This window comes from Pan troglodytes, chromosome 7 (genome assembly GCF_028858775.2).
Source record: "Pan troglodytes isolate AG18354 chromosome 7, NHGRI_mPanTro3-v2.0_pri, whole genome shotgun sequence".
NCBI lineage: Eukaryota > Metazoa > Chordata > Mammalia > Primates > Hominidae > Pan > Pan troglodytes.
In genome coordinates, this window is record NC_072405.2 from 102412487 (window position 1) to 102435646 (window position 23160).

A 23160-nucleotide genomic window follows, 5' to 3' on the forward strand; every position below is an offset into this window, starting at 1 on the left:
GTGTAGAATTGGTATTATTATTATTATTATTATTTGAGACTGAGTCTTGCTCTGTCACCCAGGCTGGAGTGCAGTGGCACCATCTCGGCTCACTGCAACCTCCGCTTCCCGGGTTCAAGTGATTCTTCTGCCTCAGCCTCCTGAGTAGTTGGGATTACAGGCACACACCACCACGCCCGGCTAATTTTTGTATTTTTAGTAGAGACAGGATTTCACCCTGTTGTTCATGCTGGCCTTGAACTCCTGACCTCATGATCCACCCTCCTCGGCCTCCGAAAGTGCTGGGATTACAGGTGTGAGCCACTGCGCCCAGCCTATTATTATTTTTAAATGCGTGCTTTTATTAGGTTGGTGCAAAAGTAATTGCAGTTTTGGGCCATTAATTTTAAATCATTATAACTAGGCTCAAACACATCTTTATCAATCAAAATAGGAACCATTACAATCAACACATTTTTGAGAAATGTGTGTTTAATCCTGTAGAGTAAAAATCCATACTTTGAGGTTCGATGAACTCTTGGTAAGCATTTTCTGCATTATGCTGGTTGTGGAAGTGTTTTCCCTGCAAAATGTTGTGGAGGTGCTTGAAGCGGTAGTAGGCAGCCAAAGGTTAGGTAACTATGGCAGATGAGGCAAGATTTCGTAGCCAAATTTGAAGCGTTGGTTGGGCAACGTGCGGTTAGGTGTTGTTGTGGAGAATTGGGCCCTTTCTGTTGACCAATTCTGGCTTCAGGCATTGCAATTTTCGGTGCATCTCATCGATTTGCTGAGCATGCTTCATGCTTCTCAGATGTAATGGTTTTGCTGGGATTCAGAAAGCTGTAGCGGGTCAGACTGGCAGCAGACCACCAGTCACTATGACCTTTTTTTGGTGCAAGTTTGGCTTTGGGAAGTGCTTTGAAGATTCTTCTTGGTCCAACCACTGAGCTGGTCATCGCTGGTTGTCATATAAAATCTCCTTTTTATCATATGTCACAATCCAATAGAGAAATGGTTCGTATTGTTGCGTAGAAGAGGAGAAGACGAAACTTAAAAACGACGAAGTTTTTTGATTTTCGATCAGCTCATGAGACACCCACTTATCGAGCTTTTCCACCTTTCCAATTTCAGCTTCAATGATTGCTCTCGATTAGTCGTTATCAACTTCTGATGGCCAGACACTGCACTCCTCATCTTCAAGGCTCCTAGCTCCTTTGCAAAACTTGACCCACCACTGCACTGTATGTTCATTAGCGGTTCCTGGGCCAAATGCGTTGTTGATATTGCGAGTTGTCTCCGCTGCTTTACGACCCATTTTGAACTCAAATAAGAAAACTGTTCGAATTTGCTTTTTCTCTAATTTCCATAGTCTAAAATAAACACAAATTAAACAGCAAACAATAAGTTATTAGCAAAAATAAATATAGATACCCATTAAAATGATGTATAACATAACCACATCTATTTAAGAGTGTATTCCAATATCAAATGGCAAATTTCAGCAATGCAAACCCCACAATTATTAATATGTTTGCACTCATCTAATAGTTATAGAACCTCTTTCTGAACCTTAAATTTTCTCTATGGCAAGATATTAAGTGAAAAATTATATTTCTGTAATAAATATATGGTTCTGTAGGTTTTGTATTTATTTTCTCTTTAGTGAGCTTAGGTAATTAGTATCATTAGAGGAATTTGTCCATTCATCCAAGGTGTCCAATCTGTGGACCTAAAGTTGTTGGTAGTATTTCTTTATTATCTTTTAAACATTCATAAGGGCTGTAGTTATATTCCCCTTTTCATTCCTGAAACTTTTTTCTGTATGTCTGGCTATAAGTTTATAATATTTTTGGTCTTTCTAAAGCATTAGGTTTTGGTTTAATTATTTTTTCTCCATTCTTCACTGTTTTCCAGGAAAAAATTATGTTTATCACATAATATTTAATAGAGAACTGTCAAAAGTTGTGTCATATCTGCCCCACAAGGCAATTGGGAAGGTCAAAATATGATGTTTTACATGCTACAATTTTGAGACATCGATTTAGTTTAATATATAATAATTATTAATTTAGTAGTAAAATCAAATTTAATATATGCAAAATGGTTAATAGTAAAATGGTATTTAAAGGCTTATAATGAAAAACAAGTATTCTCTTTTCTACCCACCACCACCTTGGTTGCTCTCCCAAAAGCAACTACTTTTAATTTTTTAACTGTTTCTCCTATTAGGTACATTAAAGCTTAGCAGTGTAAAAAAATCAAATAACCAGAATAATTCTAAATAGCCCTAACGTTACTGAATCTGAAATGATTCAGTGATTCAGAACCTTAGGGCCATTAGTAAGAATATCAATTGTCATTTTATAAAAGTGCTGATCAATACATTTACATAAGACATGGTGGTGGACAACAAAGACCTTTTTGTGTATAGAATTTTTATTTTCACCGAAGACAAAAGTCATCTCTATATCAGGATACACAGAGAAAATTATATTGGCGTATACTGTTCTTAGGATTGTCTCAACAGCAAAATTGCATATATCCAATAAATGTTTCCTTAAAGTACATTTTGGAAATCTTTGTCTCAGTAAAGGCGATTCTCTAGTCACATTGCCTAGTCATGGTCTTGTGAGAGTAACAGTTAGTGGATCCAGGCTTTGAACTCTGCTTTATATAGACCTAGTAATCTAGGCAGATACTGGATTGAATCCTGTTCCCAGTAAGCTTTCCGTTGTCCATGGGTACTTCTGGGATCTAGTAAGCAGAAAGGAGTGTAAGGTCTCTCTCACACTATCAAAGTTTTATGCTGTTGTCAACACTACATCTTCAAGTTTTATCTGAAGGGGTAGGGACCCAGTTTCAGGGGATATGTTTTTATCTTGTACAAGATGTCTTATTTTTATTACCTGCCTTGAAATCTTAAGGGACAAGATGTGGGAAGCAAGCATCACTTACTGTTTTTATGATCATATATTAAAAATGGATTGTTAATCTTCATCTTAGTTTCATGATCATATGCTGAAAAATGTGCTGTCAAGTTACTCCCAGAGATCACAGAATTTAAATAAAGAAGGATCTTATATATACAATGGTACTATTGGAACTTTTTTTTTTTTTGCATTAAAGTGGCACGGGAAAAGCTAGAACTGCTTAAATGATGCTGAAAAGACTGCTTAAGTAATTGGATACGTTGTCAGTGGCTGTCAGGAAGAAGGTCATAGAATACCACAATTCAGTGGCTCTTTATCTGGGTTCGGTGATAAATGCCAGGCTCAGTTCATTCAGTCAGCTTGCCTCCCTAATGATATGCGGAAGCATTAAAAATGGATTTCTTCTTTGTCAACAGTACATCATGTATAGCTAAAATGAGTGGCAGTTTTCCACTCTAATTTAGTTCTTAGACATTTTTTTTAAGTAAGTTGGTACATAAACTTGGCATGTGACATTGGCTATGACTACAGATTTTGAAAAATTTGTGGGTGTAACTGAAAGATCAAGATTAGCCAGAATCCTTGGGTTAGAGTACTTGCTACTAACTACTGTGTAAACTGGTTAACTAGTAATCTCCCTAAACTTCAGTTTTATTTTATTTTTTATGTATTTATTTATTTGTTTTTTATTTATTTATTTTTTTGAGACGAAGTCTCGCTCTGTCGCCCAGGCTGGAGCGCAATGGTGCAATCTCAGCTCACTGCAACCTCCACCTCCCAGGTTCAAGTGATTCTCCTGCCTCAGCCTCCCAAGTAGCTGAGATTACAGGCATAAGCCCCCAAGCCTGGTTAATTTTTGTATTTTTAGTAGAGATGGGGTTTTACCATGTTAGTCAGTCTGGTCTCGAATTATTGACCTCAGGTGATCCACCCTCCTCAGCCTCCCAAATTCCTGGGATTACAGGTGTGAGCCACCGTGCCTGGACCAAACTTCAGTTTTCTCAACTATAAACCTGTGATTAAAATATCTTTCTCATAGGAGATTAGGATGGTTAAATAGAATGACATAGGTGTAATGCGTAATAGGTCCTCCAAAATGTCTATCTGACCCAAGATAGTAATGCCTTTAAAACAATTTCAAAAAATTATTTTGTGATGTTCAGTTGAAATTTTTCTAAATAAATCAGACTGGACAATAGCAATTATTGGCAGGCTATAGAGCAACACTATAGAGCAACAGGAACACTCATACAAAGCTGATGAGAGTGAACATTGGCTCAATCACTTAGGAAACATTCTGGCATTACCTAAAGAATATGAAAGGGCCTACCTTACAGTCCAGTAGTTCTGATCCTAGCTATACAGTACTTCCACACATAGAGAAATCTTTGCCATATGCGCCTGGAGACATAAATCATGCATGATTTTAGCAGCACTGTTTGTAATAGAAAGGAAAATAGGAATAACCCATATATCCATCAAAAACAGAATAAACAATAGAATAAACAGCAATAAAAGTGAACTACATCTATCTAAATGAGCATAAAATTATCTCAGACATAATATTGAGCCAAAAGGAAAGTTAGAATAATATGCAGTATGTGCAGTGTTCCATTTTATAGAAAGTATCAAAACAGGCAAAACTAAACTACATATTTTAGATTATCTATTTATCTGTCATTGAATTACCTATCATTTATCTCTCTATCATTTATCTGTCTGTGCTTAAATAATAAAGGGAAAAAGAAAACAATTAACATAAAATTTAGGATAGCAGCTACTTTTGGAAAGAAAGAAATGACAGTGGTGGGGGGAACACCAAGGAAACGTCTAAGAAGCTGGTTTTATCTATTTTTTTTAGGGGAAAGTCTGGTATGTAGGTGTACAGGTGACCCTTGAACAACACAGGTTTTAACTGCAGCGACCCTCTTACTTGCAGATTTTTTCAATAAATACATCGGAAAAGTTTGGAGATTTTCAACAATTTGAAAAAACTCACAGATGAACCACACAACCTAGAAATATTGAAAGAATTAAGAAAACGTTAGGTATGCATAAAAATATGTAGATACTGGTCTATTTTATCATTTACTTGCATAAAATATACACCAATCAATTATAAAACATTAACATGTATGAAAACTTACACATACAAACATAGACCGTACATGGCACCATTCTCAGTCCAGAGAAATGTAACCAAACATAAAGATGCTGTATTAAATCATAACTTTATAAAATTAACTGTAGTATGTACTGTACTACTGTAATAATTTTGCAGCCACCCCGTCACTGTTGTGATGCAATCAAGTGTTGTGAGTATCCACTTAAATAGCCATGTGACGCTTATCATCTCTGCATAAGCAGTTTGTCTATCCGGTAAATCGCATATTGAAGTGAAATGATCTCTCATGATTTCTTTTGTATTTTTCATCGTGCTTAGTACAATATAATAAACCTTGAATAACACCATTTGACCCATACGAAGTGCCACTAGTGATGCTTGGAAGTGCTCCTCAAAACACAGAAAAGTCATGACATAACAAGAAAAAGTGGAATTGCTTAATATGTACCATGATTGAGGTCTGCAACTGTGGTTGCCATTTCAGACAGACATCTTGTAAATAGACAATGTAAACTTATGGAACTGGTAAATACAATACTGTAAATGTATTTGCTCCTCCTTATGATTTTCTTAACAACATTTTCTTTTCTCTACATTACTTTATTGTAACAATACAGCATATAATACTTATAACATTCAAAATATGTGTTAATAAACTGTTTCTGTTATTGGTAAGGCTCCCAGTCAACAGTAGGCTATTCGTTGTTAAGTTTTTGGGGAGTCAAAAGATATACATGGGTATGGGGAGAGGGGCTGTCACCCCTAACCCTTGGGTTGTTCATAGGTCAACTGTGTTAGCTTTCTAGGATTGCTGTAACAAATTACCATGACCTGGGTGGCTTAAGACAACAGAAATCTATGCTGTCATGGTTCTGAAGGCCAGAAGTCTGAAATCAAGGTGTCAGCAGGGTTGTTCCTTTTCAGAGGCTCTAAAGGAGAATCTTTTTCCTGCTTCACTTCTAGCTTTGTAGGCTGCTGGCAATCCTTGACATTCCTTAGCTGGTAGATGCATCACTCCAACCTCTGCCTCCATCTTCACACTGCCTTCTCCTCTTACATTGCCCTGTGTTCTCCTCTTCTATCTTTTATAAGGACATGTGTCATTGAAGTTAGGGCCCTCCCTAATCCAGGTTGATCTACCTCATCTCAAAATCCTTAACTTAATTACATCTGCAAAGAGGCTTCAAATAGACATACCTCTTAGGGAGTCTATTATTCAACACATTACAGTAGGTGTACATTTTATCATTAGTAGATGACTGTACATAGACATTATGTATACATTCCTTTGGATGTTAGATATATATATTTTCAAAAAAGATAAATTTGCTAAAAATTAAAATGTGAAAGAAAATAGAGAACAGAAGATTCTAATGTCAATTTTAAGGTTAGATTATCTCCCTAACTTGACTACCTAAAATATAATTTTCTCAATAAAAAGAAGTATTTTCCTAATATTATATGGTAAAATAATTTTTTTATATATTTCTATTTATGTACATACATATATATTGCATATTTCATTTTCAGCATAGCCTAATTTAAAAATATGCTGAAGCTGAGTTTTCTATTCCTATGTTCTTAATAGAAACAACATTAAATCTGATTTTATATTTGAGGTTGTTTCTAATTTTCATGGTTAGTTTTCCAGATTCAAATAATAAAGAATTAAGAATTTTAAGTTGATTTATAAGTAATCTCTTTTTTTTTTTTTTGAGATGGAGTTTTGCTCTTGTTGCCCAGGTTGGAGTGTGCAATGGCACCATCTCGGCTCACTGCAACCTCCGCCTCCTGGGTTCAATCCATTCTCCTGCCTCAGCCTCTCAAGTAGCTGGGATTACAGGTGCCCGCCACCATGCCCAGCTAATTTTTATATTTTTAGTAGAGATGGGGTTTCATTATGTTGGCCAGGCTGGTCTCGAACTCCTGACCTCAGGCGATCCACCCTCCTCGGCCTTCCAAAGTGTTGGGATTATAGGGGTGAGCCACCGTGCCAGGCCAGTAGTCTCTTTTGATATTATTGGACAATTGACAAAAAAGGGGGAAAAAGGATGAATAATCCTCTGAAAGAAATAGACTCATCTGGTCTCATCCAAGAAGTGCACGTTTCCATTTTTGGCCATCATGTTGACAACTAATTTTTAAAATATTAATTACTTATGTTGGAGAGGATGTGAATATACGGACATCCTTTTACATTTTTGGTAGGAATATAATTTGTCGTAATCTTTCTAAAATGAAATTTGGCAGTACATATCAAGAATCTTTATAGTATTTATATCCTTCACCCTAGTAATTATATTTCTAGAAATTTATACTGAAGAAATAACCAGATATTCATCTAGATTTATATGCAAATATGTTTAACCATAATTATTAGCAACAGTGTAAAACTGAAAATAACCTAATTTTCCAAAAACAGGGTAAATTAACTATCATTTTCAGGTTCCAGTCATCTATTGCTGTGTAACAAACTACACCTAACTTAGTGGCTTAAGATAAAAATTGATTATGACATCTCAGATTCATGTGTGAGAGCACGGCAAGGATGGACTATATCTCTGCTCCACAATGTCTGGGACCTTAGGTAGGTTAACTCAAAAGCTAGGGGCTCGGCTATATAGCTGGGGAATGGCCAGGCATCTGTCCTTCTCTCTACCTGGTTTCTTCATGTGGCTAGTTTGGGCTTTCTCACAGCATGGTGGGCTGTGTATAGTTGGAAATTTCACACAGCAACTCAGCGGTTCAAAAAGAAGAAATTGAAGCTGCCATTTTCTTATGGCCTATCTGGCATCTGACAGTGTCTGTCACTTCCTCCATATTCTCCTGGTCAAACCAGTGAGAGAGCCCACTCAAACTCATGAGAGGGGACACAGTTCTAACTTTTGATGAAAGGAATACTGTAGTAGTCCGTTTTCATGCTGCTAATAAAGACATACCTGAGACTGGGCAATTTACAAAAGAAAGAGGTTTAACTGGACTCACAGTTCCACATGGCCAGGGAGGCCTCACAATCATGGCGGAAGGCAAGGAGGAGCAAGTCACATCTTACATGAATGGCAGCAGGCAAAGAGAGCTTGTGCAGAGAAACTCCTGTTTTTAAAACCATCAGATCTCTAACAATTCCCATTTTTAAAACCAAAAACTCTCATTTTAAAAACCATCATTCACTATCATGAGAACAGCCCACCCCCATGATTCAGTCATTTCCCACTGGGTCTCTCCCACAACATGTGGGAATTATGGGAGCTACAAGATGAGATTTGGGTGGGGACACAGAGCCAAACCATATCAAGTACCAAGGAATTTGTGGCAATCTGTAAGCTGCCACACTTCATAATGTAATAGTGGCCATTAAAAAGTATTATACTGCTAATTATTGAATAGCAAAGAGGATGATCATTTTGAGTAACATTATTTTGGTTGTGATTATAAGCAAAATAATTTGATTTTCAAGGAAATTCTAAAAGAAGAAAAATATATTACATAATGGTGGAATGTTTAATAAGTAAAATGAAATAAAATGCTTCTATGGCAATTCCTTTGAAGACCAGCAGGTATTTATAATGTTTTGAAAAGTTTATGCAAGCTGTTATAATTTTTATAGCTTTATTCTTGTGAGGATCAGAATAAATTGAACTTCATGTAACTTCAAAGTAAAAGAGAAAACAGGGACAGAAATTAGTTGAGGACAGAAGGGAATGCTGACATGTTTCTAGGAAAATCTATAGCCTAAGGGGATGGGAAGGAATGTAGAGTTAGAAAAGAAAAATATATACAAAAATAATGCATAAAGAGGACAAAGGAGAAAAATTTTAAGGCACATTCTAAGAAGAGAAAATATGATCACTTACAAGGAAATTAGTGAAACTTGTAGAATATTGGATTCTTATAATCTCACTATTAGGAACTTACGTGAGTAAAATTTTAAGGTCATTGCTGTTTCAGAAATATCTGTGGAAACAAAACTTTAAAGATAGAAAGAATGATCAAACAAAATGATTAGAGTAATGGTCAGTAACCTATGGAATATCAATTTATTGAAATATTATCTAATAATACATTTGAAAGTTTAAAGACTAAGAAAAAGTGTTTATATAACAAAGCTAATTGAAAAAGTAGAATATAAAGTGTAAGCTCATTAGAATTAGCATTGTATAGGCCGGGCATGGTGGCTCATGCCTATAATCCTAGCACTTTGGGAGGCAGAAGCAAGTGGATTGCCTGAGCTCGGGAGTTTGAGACCAACCTGGGCAATATGGTGAAACTCCATCTCTACTAAAAATACAAAAAAAAAAAAATTAACTGGGCATGGTGGAGCATGCCTGTAGTCCCAGCTACTTGGGAGGCTGAGGCATGAGAATCACTTGAACCCAGGAGGCAGAGGTTGCAGTGAACCAGACACTGCACTCCAGCCTGGGTGACAGAGCAAGACTCTATCAAAACAAAAACAAAAACAAAAACAATGTATAAAATATACAAATAATAACAATTTGTAGACAATTTAGACACGAAAATACAATGGAGGACTAGGGATAATTGTTTTAGTAGTTTTGCATAGTGTTACAAATTTTATATTATTACATAAGGAAGACTTAAACCAATTATTAAATATAGGAGAGTAAACCTTGGAATTTAAATTTTAAAAGCTTTTTACGTTTTATTTTATAGTCAAATGATTCATATTTTTCAATATTATTTTAAAATATAAGGAGAAAAAGAAAATACAAAATTATATAGATCCAAAATGGTAAGATACCAATTTTATAAAATCACTCTCATTCTTAAGCAATCGTGGTTTTGCCAACTACAGTATTCTAGTGGTAAAACAAAACTAACATCTTTTTAAGAACATACAGTTCAGTTCAGTACCCTTTAGCCACAAAGTACAACAACTGTTGCCCTTCAATCACATAGAAGGAGAAAATAATTATTCATAGGTTACTTCCTTAATACATGGCAATAAAACTAGGTCTCTAAAAATTCACTTTATATGTTAATTTGTGAATAGAAAAAAACTATGCTGAGAGCATTTTTTTCTCTTATCTGGGAAGATCAACTAAGGGAGAATGCAAGTATTAGTTGTATAATTTCAAGCCAGTAAAGCATTTAACACGTAGAATCTGAATATCATAAATCTTGTAAGTATCTGCTTCAGATCATGTTATCCATAGACAATGTAAAAATCACACTTTGTTTTTTGTTGTTATTGTTTCTTTTTGTTTTTAAAGTGAAAGCAAGTTTATTAAGAAAGTAAAAGAATAAAAGAATGGCTTCTCCATAGACAGAGCAGCCCCAGGGCTACTTGTGGTCCATTTTTATGGTATTTCTTGATTATATGCTAAACAAGGGGTGGATTATTTATGCCTCCCCTTTTTAGACCATATAAGGTAACTTCCATGACATTGTCATGACATGTAAATTGTCATGGTGCTGATGGCAGTGTAGCAGTGAGGACGACCAGAGGTTACTCTCATCACCATCTTGGTTTTGGTGGGTTGCAGCTTTACTGTAACCTGTTTTATCAGCAAAGTCTTTATGATCTGTATCTTGTCCTTACCTCCTATCTCATCCTGTGATTTAGACTGTCTAACCATCTGGGAATGCAGCCCATTAGGTCTCAGCCTTATTTTACCCAGCTCTTACTCAAGATGGAGTTGCTCTAGTTCAAACGCCTCTGACATTTCCCCCCTCCCTTTTATAAGAGAACCCTTTAATCCTAAGGGTTGCAGTGGGATGAAGATTCATCTTCTATAAATTCTTCATGCTGAATAGGGGTGATGATATTTCTGCCTACCAGGGTCTCTTATATTCAGAATAGAGCTGGGCTCAATCAGAAAGCATCAGTATGATGAGGGCCATTCGTAACTCTTGAGTTCCAACAAAAGGTGTTATCTGGAAGATTAATAAATATTTAATTTAAGAAAATGTTGAGTAAGCTTATTCTGCATTCCGGCACAAACAGTACAACAGCAATATATTCCACAAGAGTAAAACAAACTAAGTGAAATTATCCCAAGTAAACTAAATAAGAAGGCTTTCCATGAACTGGACAACTGTTGGAACTGGGATGATATGGAGCTGAATTGCTTCATATCAGAATTAGATTATTGATTCAGATTTTTACATTACCCATCCCTCTTGTTTCCTCTAAGCTGCAGTTAGAGATCACTGATTGTTTCACAGGAATAAGCAGTCAGTCTAAACTGCAGAAAAAAATCAAAAACAACCAATGAGACTCTAAATTAATAACAAGCATACCTACCATAGTTCTTGAAACTTAATTTTTCTCTCTCCAGTCTCCCATTTTTAGTAAAGACAAATCATGGTAAAACTGATTTGCTTTATTATACTTGGCCTGATTATATTCATAAAGTTCAGCAAGGATAATTATTTTTCACATAAGCCATTTTTAAATCATCTTTGATGGAACTCTGTTCCACAGAAGGAATCTCAGATAAGACTTCTCTTTAAAGCCAAGCCCAGCCATGGGTGTGTACCCTCAGATACCTATGAATTAGATAAATTCCTCTTCTTTTGAAGTTCCAAGGTTACTTGGGGCTCCTGGGCCTATCAGAAAGTGACAATCTTTACTTACCACAGGTCAGGAACCTTGTACAGGGACTGTGTAGACAAGGTATGAGGCCAGTTTTCCCAAGGGGCTTTCATTGGCTCTACAAGTCAAGTTCCATTCCTTAAAGGAAAGCATGCCATTCCAGTCAAAGCCTTGGTAAAATAACCAGTTTCTCCAATTGTGTCCTGTCACAAAAGAAAGCATATTCTTTTTTTTTTTCTTTTTTTGAGATGGAGTCTCACTTTATTGCCCAGGCTAGAGTGCAGTGGCTCAATCTCAGCTCACTGCAACCTCTGCCTCCCAGGTACATGAGATTCTCCTGCCTCAGCTTCCCGAGTAGCTGGGATTACAGGCAACTGCCACTATGCCCAGCTAATTTTTTTGCATTTTTAGTAGAGATGGGGTTTCACTGTGTTATCCAGGATGGTCTCAAACTCTGGACCTCGTGATCCACCTGCCTCGGCCTCCCAAAGTGCTGGGATTACAGGCATCAGCCACCACACCTGGCCAAAGAAAGCAGATTCATATTGCACTTATGCAAATAACTGTATTGTCATAAGTCAAAAATACTCACAACTAGTTTCCAAATTTTGGAGAAATCAGGTAGAGAGAAACAAATATGCTCCAAATTTTATTTACAGGGGTATACTTTACTCAATAGCCATAGGCTGTAAATAGCTCAAAAGAAAAGTTTCATTGACTCTGAAAAACAAAACAAAGGATCAGAAACATTTTAAGCAAATTAAAAAAGATTACTTCAGTTTTCTATTAGTTTAGTCCATGCAGTTAGCTCTTGTTCTGTTTGATATTCATGAACATTTCAGCTCTCCATGTGAGTCTTGAAAGTTTTTCCTCTATTCTAATGTTACAATTTCCGAAGTTACCAGAAACCTGGATTTAAAAACACATGTCAAAGTCCTATAGCTGACTATAAACCACCTTTTGAAGAGGATCAAAACAAGACAAGAATTGTTTGTGGATGACAAAGTCTTAGGACAGCCGCTAGTAAAGCCACAGTTGACTAGGAAATTTTGGTCACCTCTATGGCACACAATGATTTTATGTAACAATTTTAATTATTACATTAAGCCATATCAGAATTATAGGAGTTTCTCATAATTTTGGAACACATACCAATAACACATTTATACAAATACAGCCCAAAGAAAGCCAGTTTAATATTTGACAATGCTTCCTCTATGACTTTCATACCAAATAAGCCAAATGTCACTGTTGCATTGGTGCATTATTAATGTCAGACCCAATTCTCTATAAAACCTTATAGATAAATCTATCCTATTTTAATGTAAGATTCTCATAAACCTTTTATAACTCTTTACAATTTTTTGTTATACAGCAGATCAGTGCTCTAAGAGAAATCTGTTGTGCTTTTATTTCAATGTTCAATTTACAGAAAAAGTGATTAATACCCCTTTGGTTTTAGCCAATATGTTCACACACATAATTTATTTTACAAGATTAATTTTTCACAAACCTTCCACAACTTGCTCAAACCTCCAGCTTTATCTTATCTAACTTAAAACAATCCTTGAACCCTTTAATTTAGGCAAAAAAAATTCATATTTCCATGCCTTCTTCTAACCTTTTACCAAAAGTATATTCTTCTTTTCTTACATGTCTTGCATGTAAAATCATTTCTTTAGTAGTCTCAATTACATGTTACAATGTTAACTCTTAGCAACTTTTACTTTTGGTGAAAACCTTGGTAAGTAAGGGATTTTAATTATGTACTAGATGTGGAGTCTAGGACATCAGACAGAAGTGCAGATAAGGGCTGACTCTCCAGACTAGCTAGGGGCCATGGCTCTCCACATGTCCCCAGGCTTTATCTAGAATCTAACACTCCAAAGTAGGTAAGCTGAACAATTTTTAAAAGTAAAAGAAGCAGCTTATGACCTTAAAGCATTTAGCAAACCTAATATCTGACCTGCATAATTTAGACCAAATGTTTACATGTTTGAAGATATTTTTATTTTACCAATAATCTTTTAAACTGTCTTTATTTCCCAAAGAGTACTAAAGTCACATGAATTACAATGCATTATGCTTTTAACTTTTCTGACAAAATATTTTATTTAAGCACTTATTATTTTAAAATTAATTAAAGCTTTTTTTATATCACACATACAACACATGTAAATACACAGACAGACAGAAGATTCAGTAGCTGCAAAATTTTTCATTTGCCAATTTTAGTTTCTTAATTGGATTACTGGCTTCAGGGTGGAGCCCTTAGAGGAACAGGGCCAGGACATCATGCAGTTTTTACAGCCTAATAAGAAAGCACAGCTAGAAGGCAAAAACAGATCTCTAGAAATTAAGGGTCCCATTTTTATACCAGATGCTAGATCCCCCCAAAAAGAGGGAATCAGCCCATCCCCATGCGAGTCTTATCTCTCAGTGGGGAGTGGGGACATCTTGATACTTCCTAGGTGACCAAGAGCATGCTTCTCTGATCCAAACGTGTGAAGAGCCGCATATCCTCCATAACTTCCATTAGCTATGCCCAAAGGTATATCTCCTACCTAGTTATTAGGTAAGAGTTATTAGTTATTACACACCAAAGCTCTCTCATACTGCAAAGTAATTTCCGATACCCCCAAAAGTTAAAACCATCAGACAATGAAATGCAAAACAGAACAGAACCTTAGATTTTGAGAGGGATCTATCCACTTCCAGTTCTTGGGGTTTCATGAGGGAAACAGAGACTTTTCCCAAAATGGGATCTGTGGTGCCTCCTCCATTTTTCCCAAGGAGTCCCAGGCTGTTAGAGCTTGAATATCCACTTTTAATTAAGCTGACTTTTAACCATTGTGCTCTTAAAAAAGTCCTTTTAAATTTCTTATTACCCGACTTTAGCCAGGCCGAATGGCCAATATTTCTGTGCTCAGAGAAAGGAAAATTTAAGACGGTTTGTGAAGGGGAAGAGAATCAACAAATGTAAAGGTCAAACAGATATCAAGTCAGAAAGGACTCATTTCCTAAGCCAGGGATTGAACCCTGAACCCGGGCTGCCATTGTGAAAAGAGAAAGCATGGCCACATGGTTACAAGGTCAAGCTTCCAAGGACATACAAGACAAGAGGGAGACCTCATCCAGTTTCTTTTCAGGGACCTGCAACAAAGTTTGTATTAACAACTGACCAGTTTGCTGGGCCATCTTGAACAGTGGACTTATGGGGTCCTAGGCCCACATTCTATCTTAAGGTGCCCCTCTTTCTATAGAAAAATATAGAAACACAAATTCACAGTACAAAGTAGAACAGATTCACTACAGCTTAAGACTAGCCTCACAAATACCATTCATTCAACAAGTTTGCACACACAGAGAGAGAATGAGAGAGAGGGGCCAGAAATTTGACTGGTAAGAAATTCTTACCCTTTTACTGGCAATATTACCTCATGGTAATATTGGCAGTATTACAGAGTAAGTTCCTAATTAAGTAGACGGCTTGACTTACTTTCTTTTTTTAGTACGGTGTGTCTCAGTCTTTTCAGATCCCTTGGCCCACAGATTTGTGTTTGCCAGGCTTCTAGGTTCCCTTTCCCTGAGCTTCCTTAGTGACCCAGCTGGCTGCACCACAGCCCTGGGGGTCAAGCCACAACACAAAGGAAAATTATTTTTTCCATTCTGGCCAGAGCAAAATACGTGTGTCAAAACATAGACACTGGCTACTCCACTTAGAGCCCAATATCAAACTGGAGAGACTCAAATTTGCCCCTGATTGGGCCCCATAATCGTTAATCCAACCTCCAACAAGGATTTTCAACATGTGGTCTCTGGGCAAGATGGTCACCTCAAAGTCAGCCTACTGGTGCACTCAGATGATTTTCCTTTGGGTCAGGGGTCTCCTTGGTATTGTCCCTCTTCCATGGTTGTTTGCTAGAAAGATGTTACCAGACCCCTCCACTTACCCAAAGTTAGCCTTTGGGTCAGGGGTTTCCTCAGTATTGTCCCTTCTGTGGTCACCAGAAAGATGTTACCAGAAAGGGGTCCCCATCCAGAACCCAAGAGAGGGTTCTTGGATCTTGTGCAAGAAATAATTTGAGATGAGTCCATAGAGTAAAGTGAAAATAAGTTTATTAAGAAAGTAAAGGGATAAAAGAATGGCTGCTCCATAGACAGAATAGCCTTGTCTTTTCTTTGAATCTTGAAGGGTAGTTATGTCCTCTAATAGTTATAGGGACAAAGTTTTCTGAGCATAGACAAAAGAAATTTTACCAATAGTTCAATTTCTAGGAACCTAAGAGATACAGCCTGTGATGGTTAATTTCATTTAACATGACTGAGTTAAGGAATCTTCAGGTAGTTGGTAAAACATTATTCTGGGTGCATTTGTGTGGGGCTTTCTAGAAGAGATTAGCATTTCCAACAGTACACTGGGAAAGCTCACTTTCACCAATGTGAGTAGGCATCATGTAATCCGAGGACCCACATAGAACAAGGCAGAGGAAAAGTGAATTCTCTCTGTTCTTCAGCCAGGACAATCACCTTGCTGTTGGATATTGGAACTCCTGGCTCTCTGGCCTTCACACTCAAGGACTTACACCCCCCAACCCCCCTTGGGTTTCTCAGGCCTTTGGCTTTGCACCAAGTTACACCACTAGCTCCCCTGGCTCCCAGGTCTTTGTGGTGAGACCAAATTAATTACCCCAACAGTTGTTCTGGTTCTCCAGCTTGCAGAACTCCTATTAGACATAGGAGTTCCGGAAACTTCTTAGTCTTTATTTCCTATTTCTTTCTTTTTTTTTTTTTTTTTTTGAGATGGAGTCTCACTCTGTTGCCCAGGCTGGAGTGTAGTGGCGTGATCTCGGCTCACTGCAAGCTCTGCCTCCCGGATTCATGCTATTCTTCTGCCTCAGCCTCCTGAGTAGCTGGTACTACAGGCATCCGCCACCATGCCCGGCTAACTTTTTTTTGTATTTTTAGTAGAGACGGGGTTTCACCATGTTAGCCAGGATGGTCTCCATCTCTTGACCTCATGATCCGCCCGCCTTGGCCTCCCAAAGTGCTGGGATTACAGGTGTGAGTCACGGCGCCCCGCCTATTTCCTATTTCTCTTATGTTATTTCATTACATTTTTTTTTGCTTCTCATGTTTCATTGTGGGTAAATTCCTCAATGTGACATTCCAGTTTACTGTTTTTCATTTGATTGTGCCTGTCAGTAATTTACCCTATTTATTATGTTTTCAAAAGTTGAACAATCATATTATTTTAAATGTTTTTATTGGTTTTTCCTCATATTTGCCTATTATTATTTTTTTGTGTCTGCTTTTGTGTCATGTAAGTTATGTGAGTCTGTAAGTTTGTTAGTTTATGGTAGGCTCAACAATTTAACATATAGATCATGAAATGTGATTAATAAATCATAATAATTTTATTTCTCATTCACAGCCTACTACACTGTATTTGGTCCAGGTCATAGGGTACCTGTCTTTCCCACATTAATTTAGGAACTCAGTGACCTTCTGTTTTGTGGCTTTCATCTGTTAGAACCAAAGCTGAGTCTGAAATACAGATGTAAAAGGGAGATAAAAGCAAGGAAGAAGCATAACCCTGTCTACTACTAGCTTAAAATCTCTGGCATGAAATTGGCCCATATCAGTTCTGCTCCATTCCATTAACCCAAACTTACTCATACTGCCCCATCTGCAAGGGAAGCAGAGACATGTAATCTAACCAGGGACCCAGCCATAAGGGGAGAATGGATTTTTAAAAAAAAATTTTTTTTGACTCCTAGCAGTGTCTGCCACAAATGTGGCCATTCTTCTTCTTGTTCAGTGGGTGTTATTCTTACATGTACATTTTGAGCATTTCTCATTATATGTTATGAAAATCTTTGTGAAGATTTTCTACAAAATTAATTCCATCTGGAGTGAATTTGTATTATAAATTTTTCTGGCTATTTTTCTCATTTTTTTTTTGGTGCTTTACATATTGGATTGCATACTCATTTTTGAGGACAGAGTTGTTTTCATTTTTGTTTCTTTAGTTTTTTCCTCTGGCTTATGCTCCCTGTCCATTTATTGTTCAGGTGACTGTAACTCAGCCATTAAGGCTTTCATTCCAAATCCATTTTTATGTTTCTAGAAGTCATTTGAGATCTTATTCCTCATGGTAATATTGGCAGTATTACAGAGTAAGTTCCTAATTCAGCAGGTGGCTTGCCTTACTTTCTTTTTCAGTATGATGTGTCTCAGTCTTTTCAGATCCCTTGGCCTACAGATTTGTATGAAGTTATGTGCTCTGTATGTGGATAATCTGAGTTATTTCACAGCCGCCTTTTAGGAACCTATACAGATGCATCTGAAGCCAAAGTGCAATGCTCTGAATGCATTACACTCTCTTTTATAATAATATTAATCTGCATAAAGCAACTGCTAATAAATATTAATTAATAATACTAATTATACATGTATGTCATAATAGTAGAGGAGGATTTAGTTGAAAATATGTACATTAATTATTAAAGCATTTTACTCACTTATAGTGCATATTATAGACAATGTTGAATTGAATCTTATGTATATTTGCCCCCTCACTCAATTTAGATGATTGTTAAAAAATCTGCTACTCTGGGAATTTAACAAAAACTGCACAAAGTATTCTAACAAGAAATGGCTCAAAGGCATGAACTGATATTTTTACATGCTGACATTCTGGTTTATTCCTTTTATTTTTTCAACAGGTTCTCTAAACAGCTTGCTTTGAAATGGGCAGTTCAATTCATAAAAGTTTAGTATTCAAATTCAAATTAATTTTTTCCCCAAAGTGAGAATTGTAAGTTTTAAAAGCAATTTAATATCATTTAAAACATAAAAAAGATGGACAGAATTCTTTGCATGAATGAGTGAATTATTTGTTCATTTAGTTTTTGTCATGATAGTCACAAAGTCGATGTAGAAACAAGAGAAAAAGGCAAACTTTCTACTTTTTCTAGAGCCTCATAGTCTGGTGGGGCAAAAGCCATGTAAAGGGTGGTTTATAACATGATTAGTTAAGTCTTATAGTAGATTATGACATGAACAATGTTCTGTAAGCCCAGTAGAGGAGGAAGTGAACCATTTTTAAAGAACTGTTGTGCTGAGAAAGTCATATTTAAACTAGGTTTTGAACATTGTGCAGAAATCTGCAAGTACACTGGAGATAAGTGTAATAATATTTGAAAAGGCCCAGAGTCGTCCAACAGAATGATCTCTTCTAGAAATGGTGAGGTGAGAAGGAGATGGAAGGGGCAGGAATCTGGGTTGAGCCCTCATTATTATTTAGGATGAGATTGTGAAGATCACTGTAAACCATGGTCTTCATGATTGGATTTCATCATGTCATAGCAAGAAAACAATGGGGACAATTAAGGAATATCACATAGTTGAAAATGATCAGTGATAGCATAGAGAATTGAATGAGAGAACTAGAAAGGAAATTTGGATACTATCCACGTCCCACCTCTTTATTTTAAAGATACGTAATCAGAAAAAAAGTTCAGTGACTGCCAACCCTCATATAGTTCACTGGTAGCAGGATTGGGATTAAACATCATGGCTCAGAATTAGTCAAGTTTTATCTCCATTTACTAGGTTCATCTCTGATATGAGACTTACCATTGGTAAAAAAAAAAATCAAATTCAATACAGAGTTGATGGTGGAAATACGGTGGTGAACAAGTCAGATATTTCTATTCTGTACATAGAAAGGGTAAAGTCCTTCTTTTAGAGAAATTAACACAGGTAATTTGTAATAAAGGTGAGACTAGAATCCAAGTCTCAAATTGTCAATAATGTTCTCTTTTTATTTCACAATGGGTTCTCTTGCTCTGACTAAAAACAAATGAGAATTCAGCACATATTGTGAATGTGACCATAAGAAAAAAGCCTCAGTCTAAGTTATAGCATTGGAGAAGAGGTTTCTAGTTAGTAGATTGCATTATTGGTTAATGTGAAAGCTACCTAATGAAATATCTTTATTTAAATGTGAATTAAATTATCGCTATAATAATGTATTATGATACCAAATGATAAATTGCTGATAATAAAATAAGGATATATTAACTACACATGCAGAGTATAATATATTTTAAAAATTGATTAATAATATTTCTCACCACTTACAGTTATACAGATATAGTTCACATATCATAAAATTCACTCTTTTCAAATCTGGTTTAATGGGTTTTAGTATATTTACAGAGTTATGTGACCATCACCACTATCTAATGTTAGCACATTTTTATCACTCCAAATAGGAGCCCCACATCCATTAGCAGACATTCCCCATTCCCTTCTCCCCTTGGCCCTGGCCATGGCTAATCTACTTTCTATTTCTGTGGAATTGCCTCTCTTGGACATTTTACATTATTTGAATTATACTATATGTGATTGACTTCTTTTGTTTAGCATAGTGTTCTCAAGATTTTTCCATATAGCCCTGTCATGTATTAGTTCATTCCTTTTTATTGCTAAAATAATATACCACTGCATGGGATACCACCTAAGCATCAGTGGATTGACATATAGGCTGTTTCAGTTTTTGGCTATTATGAATAACGCTGCTGTGAACATTTATGTACAGGTTTTGGGTGGCCATGTTCTTTCAGTTTCCTTCAGTTTATGTCTAGGAGTGTAACTGCTGGATTATGCAGTAATTGTATATTAAACATTTTAAGAAACTGCCAAACTATTTTCCAAAGTGGCTATACAATTTTTCAACCTACAAGAAATGTATGAGTGCTCCAATTTTTCTGCATCCTAGCCAACACTAATTATCATCTGTCTTTTTTATTGTAGCCATCCTAGTGGGTATAAAATGGTAATCACATCATGGTTTTGATTTGTATTTCCCTAATGACTAATCATGTTGAGCATCTTTTCATGTGCTTATTAGCCATTTGCATGTCTTCCTTGGAGAAATGCCTATTCAAATACTTTGCCCATTTTTAAATTGGGTTGTCTTTTTATTGATGAGCTGCTAAGAGCTTTTTTTATGTATAGTATGAATCCAAGTCTGTTATCAGAGATATGAGTTGCAAAAATGTTCTCCCAATCTATAGATTGTCCTTTTACTTTCTTAATTGTACAAACTTTAAAAGTTGTGAGGTACAATTTATCTATTATTTTCTTTTGTTGTCTGTGCTTTTGGTGCTATATGTAAGAATCCATTCCCTAACTCATGTTCACAAATATTTACTCTTACTTTTTCTTCTAACAGTTGTATAGTTTTAGATCTTACATTAAAGTCTATGCTGTATTTTGAATTGATTTTTTGTTTATAGTATGAGGTAGAAGTTAAAATTTATTCTTTTGCATGTGAATATTCAGTTTTCCAGGCACCATTTACTGAGAAACTATTATTACCCCCATTAAATTGTACTGGTACCTCTGTGGAAAATCAGTTGACATAAATATACAGTTTATTTCTGGACACTGAATTCTGTTTCATTGTCCTATATTTCAAGTCTCATTGCAGTCCCAAATACTCTTGATTACTGTGGTAGTAAGTTTTTAAATTGGAAAGTGTTAATTATCAAGATTTGTTTTCCTTTTTTGTTTTTGCTATTCTGAGACCCTTGAAATTCCATATGAAATTTAAGACCAGCTTGTCCATTTCTGGAAAGCAGCCATCCTTTGATAATGATAAAGATGCAGATTTTAATAAAGATTGTATTAAATCTGTAGATCATTTTGGAGAGTATTGCTATCTTAAGTTTTCGGATCCATCAATATTGCATGTCTTTTTTTTTTAATACCTTAAGTTTTGGGATATATGTGCAGAATGTGCAGGTTTGTTACATAGATATACATGTGTCATGGTGGTTTGCTGCACCCATCAACCCATCATCTATATTAGGTATTTCTCCTAATGCTATTCCTCCCCTCGACCCCCACTACCAACAGGCCCTGGTGTGTGATGTTCCCCTCCCTGTGTCCATGTGTTCTCATTGTTCAACTCCCATTTATGAGTGAGAACATGTGGTGTTTGGTTTTCGGTTCTTGTGTTAGCTTGATGAGAATGATGGTTTCCAGCTTCATCCATGTCCCTGAAAAGGACATGAACTCATCCTTTTTATGGCTGCATAGTATCCCATGGTGTATATGTGCCACATTTTCTTTATCCAGTCTATCATTGATGGGCATTTGGGTTGGTTCCAACTCTTTGCTATTGTGAATAGTGCTGCAATAAATGTAGGTGTACATGTGTCTTTATAGTAGAATAATTTATAATCCTTTGGGTATATCCCCAGTAAGGGAATTGCTGGGTCAAATGGTATTTCTGGTTCTGATCCTTGAGGAATTACCACACTGTTTTCCACAATGGTTGAACTAATTTACACTCCCACCAACAGTGTAAAAGCATTCCTATTTCTCCACATCCTCTCCAGCATCTGTTGCTTCCTGACTTTTTAATGATCACTATTCTAACAGGTGTGAGATGGTATCTCATTGTGGTTTTGATTTGCATTTCTCTAATGACCAGTGATGATGGATGAGCTTGTTTTCATGTTTGTTTTCCACATAAATGTCTTATTTTGAGAAGTGTCTGTTTATATGCTTCACACACTTTTTGATGGTGTTGTTTGTTTTTGTCTTGTAAATTTGTTTAAGTTCCTTGTAGAGTCTGGATATTAGCCCTTTGTCAGATGGATAGATTGCAAACATTTTCTCCCATTCTGTAAGTTGCCCATTCATTCTGATGATAGTTTCTTTTGCTGTGCAGAAGCTCTTTAGTTTAATTAGATCCCATTTGTCAATTCTGGCTTTTGTTGCCATTGCTTTTGGTGTTTTAGTCATGAAGACTTTACTGAAGCTTATGTTGTGAATGGTACTGCCTAGGTTTTCTTCTAGGGCTTTTATGGTTTTAGGTTGTACATTCAAGTCTTCTTTTTTTTTTACTTTTTCTAAATTATGCTTTAATTCTAGGGTACATGTGCACAACATGCAGGTTTGTTACGTATGTATACATGTGCCATATTGGTGTGCTGCACCCGTTAACTCGTCATTTACATTAGGTATATTGCCTAATGCTATCCGTTTGCCCTCCCCCCATCCCATGATAGGCCCCGGTGTATGATGTTCCCCACCCCGTGTCCAAGTGTTCTCATTGTTCAATTCCCGCCTATAAGTGAGACATGCAGTGTTTGGTTTTCTGTGCTTGCAATAGTTTGCTGAGAATGATGGTTTCCAGTTTCATCCATGTCTCTACAAAGGACATGAACTCATCCTTTTGTATGGCTGCAATAGTATTCTATGGTGTATATGTGCCACATTTTCTTAATCCAGTTTATCATTGATGGACATTTGGGATGGTTCCAAGTTTTTGCTATTGTGAATAGTGCCGCAATAAACATACGTGTGCATGTGACTTTATAGCAGCATGATTTATAATCCTTTGGGTATATACCTAGTAATGGGATGGCTGGGGCAAATGGTATTTCTATTTCTAGATCCTTGAGGAATTGCCACACTGTCTTTCACAATGGTTGAACTTGGTTACAGTCCCACCAACAGTGTAAAAGTGTTCCTATTTCTCCACATCC